The sequence below is a fragment of the Chrysemys picta genome, chromosome 10, assembly GCF_011386835.1.
Source record: "Chrysemys picta bellii isolate R12L10 chromosome 10, ASM1138683v2, whole genome shotgun sequence".
Lineage (NCBI taxonomy): Eukaryota > Metazoa > Chordata > Testudines > Emydidae > Chrysemys > Chrysemys picta.
This window is the reverse complement of record NC_088800.1, coordinates 3,363,176-3,366,153: the sequence shown is the minus strand read 5'-3', so window position 1 is coordinate 3,366,153 and position 2,978 is coordinate 3,363,176.

Below are 2,978 nucleotides of genomic sequence, written 5' to 3'. Positions count from 1 at the left end.
CTCAGTGTAGACTTGTTAACTTTGGATAGCGTTTTACTTTTAGTGTATGTAATCTGGGCTTCCGCTCAGTGGAGATGTGAGAATTTCAATACCATCTTGCACTGTCTGGTCTTTAAGAGCTCCCATGCCAAAAATATCCTGCAGTAATGGATCTTTGAAGTGGGGGTTTGGCACTCTTCGAAACTTTGACTAAGGGATTACAGTGAATTCCAATACGTTAAAAGCATCAAACAAGACCTTCGGGATTTTATATAGGCCCCCTTTCAAGGCAGCCAGTTCCACTTCAGTTCTTGCCTTATCTTTTGAGAAAAGAGTTGTCTTGCTTTAGATTTTGGACTAGGAATAGGAAAAAGGTCTCTTTAGAGAGTATGGTGGCTAACATGTTTAAATAACTGTCAAAAATATGGCTTTTAAAAACAGGGTTTGACCACACCTAGTAAGCATGGTTTTAACTGCAATTTGTTTACACTGGCTGCTAAATAGTGTTTTAAAAATATGCATATTTGTGTTCGCTAACACATTTGCTAAACATCCCTCGTTTCCTAGTCAACACTAGGCCTTAGTGTCTGAACCAAAAGTGTAGTGTGTAAACAAAAACCAGTGCTACAGATAGTGAGGACTCATGTCCAACTCTGGTAACCCCTCACCCCCCCCCCTCCCCGGCTAATATTACAACTCTGATTCTTAGTGAGGCTTCATAATAATAAACCTCTCCCTGAGCAAAACGATAGACGTCAACACTCAGATGTTAGTTGCTGTTATCTGTAGCCTTGAGCAGACAGCGGAGCAGGTCACGTTTCAAAGCCCTTCCATCTTAGGCTGGGAAAACCAAAAATGAGGCCTTCAACCTCTCTGGGTCTGCCCGTGTAACACCGCAAACCCAGTTCCCACCCCACAATGGTGGAGCAGCCCCAAAGCACTGACTGGAAAACAGCAAAAGTTGCTCTGCTTGTGAGGCAGCATTTGCAGGCTTCCAAGGGCAAACTGCCCTCCTTAGTCTCAGTCCTTGCACTCCGGGCTGGACTGATCTGCTACCACTGCCCACACCTGTGCAGCTGCAATTCCACAATGGGAAAAGTTGACCAGGAGTTGCAGGATTCCCCAGGTGATAAGGGTGTGAGTGATCATCCCGCATACAAAGCAGGCAGTCCAGGGGATCTAGAGTGTCTGCTCCTCCTTGGCTTGATACATTTATGAATAGGATTATATGATGCGGCTGCCTGCCCTGGGACTGGACTCATTAAAAATGGGTTGAGGCACATTGAAACACTTTGCTCTTACAGAGATCATGGGCAAATATGCAGCACCACTGTTTGCATCATTACTTCTCCCATGACCCATTCAGGAATAGGGTGCAGGCCTTGTTGTAGGTCCTCAGGCCTTTCTGTAACTTATAGCTAGAAGAGGAAAGCGGAAAGCAAGGATTCAAATAACCAGTAAGGAAGCCTTGTGGAAGGAGTACATCATTTCCGTCACTTAAACCTCTACAAAGGGAGAGATGGAAGGGAAAGGGCTGTTGTATCAATAGCTTAGCATGGAGATGACAGCTACTTGTATTAAAAAGGCAATACATTACATTGGGCATCTTGAACCAGTGCCACTAGGGGGGGTGCAGTAGCAGCGTTGCCAGTGTTAGGAAACAGTATGTGACCTTAGATTCTTCCCAGCCCCACAACTTAACTCTTCTGAGGTAGCCTCCGTCTGTTCCCACTTGTGGGACGTGCCTCCTCCCTCAGGCATTGCTGGGCTTTAGAAACCTTGTAACCAGTCCCCCGTGCTAGCCCCCTCTCCTTATACCAAATGACTGCTGCTCAGGTTATAGACGGTTCCTTCCTTCCCAGGGCTGGGAGCAGCTGGGGAAATGTGGTCTGTACTTGGCGCAATTAGGGGATTTTGTTGAGTTGTGTGTGGCTATGTTATGCTATTGTGCACTTGGCTTTTGTCTGGGCCGGGATCTGGTACTTTCTGGTCAGTCAGTCAAGATTTTTTTTCTTGGTGCAAGGTGTACATTGGAGAGACAGATCCTTGTGTTTCAGGTCTGGAACCTAGATACTGTGTAGTGTAACCCAGGCTGTGTGATCCGAATCCTATTGCTTGGTACCTCTGCTGAAAGGCTAAGATCTTGACCAGTACCAGCTGAAGAAAATGGCTTACTAATACAGACTTAAGTGTTGAGCTGTCTCCGAGGAATTTGAGTCTAACTGCATCAGCTTGGATGCTTCACAGTGATTGAAAGTATTGGGAAGCTGAGCTAGTGGAATTAGCAATAAAACAGTCAAATGGGGCTGCAGTCCCCTATTTTTTGTTTTGAAGAAAATCCCTTAGAATGGGAATAAAATAAGTCTTCACCCCAATCCCCATTAATCTGTTAGTGTTAATCACAGGGCTAAGTGTGTCGCTGTTTAACAAGCAGTATTCAGGCCATATGCCACCTAAACACATCAGCAACAGCAGAAAGATATGATGGGAAACTACTGTATGAGCAACTCCATGGTCTGGGTGTCCCAAGGCCTCTATTTGCCAGAAGCTGAGTCTGGACGACAGGGGATAGATCACTGGATAATTGCCTTGTTCTGTTCATTCCCTCTGAAGCATCTGACACTGCCTGAAGATAGGATACTGGGCTAGATGGATCGGTTTGGCCGTTCTTATTGTAGATACAAAGCATCTTTGTAGGAAAGAATATTTAGCTGTGAAGTGAGTGTGACCCTTGGTTTTTCTTCATTCGGGTTGCTGTTAACCTGTCTAGTGCCTGGCCGTAAAGCTTTCAGAATGCTCTTTGACCACTAGTGGGAAGGGGTGCATAACTCTCTAATACATGGACACCCAGCCTTAAATGTTGCAAAACTTCTTCCAGTCTCATTCCTTTTGGGGGGGAAAAGGTCTTTGTTTTGAAATTGAAGACCTGACACATTCCAGTGAGAATAGTTTGAAACATGCTGAGAACTGCATCATCAATGGAAAAAACATAGTTGGGT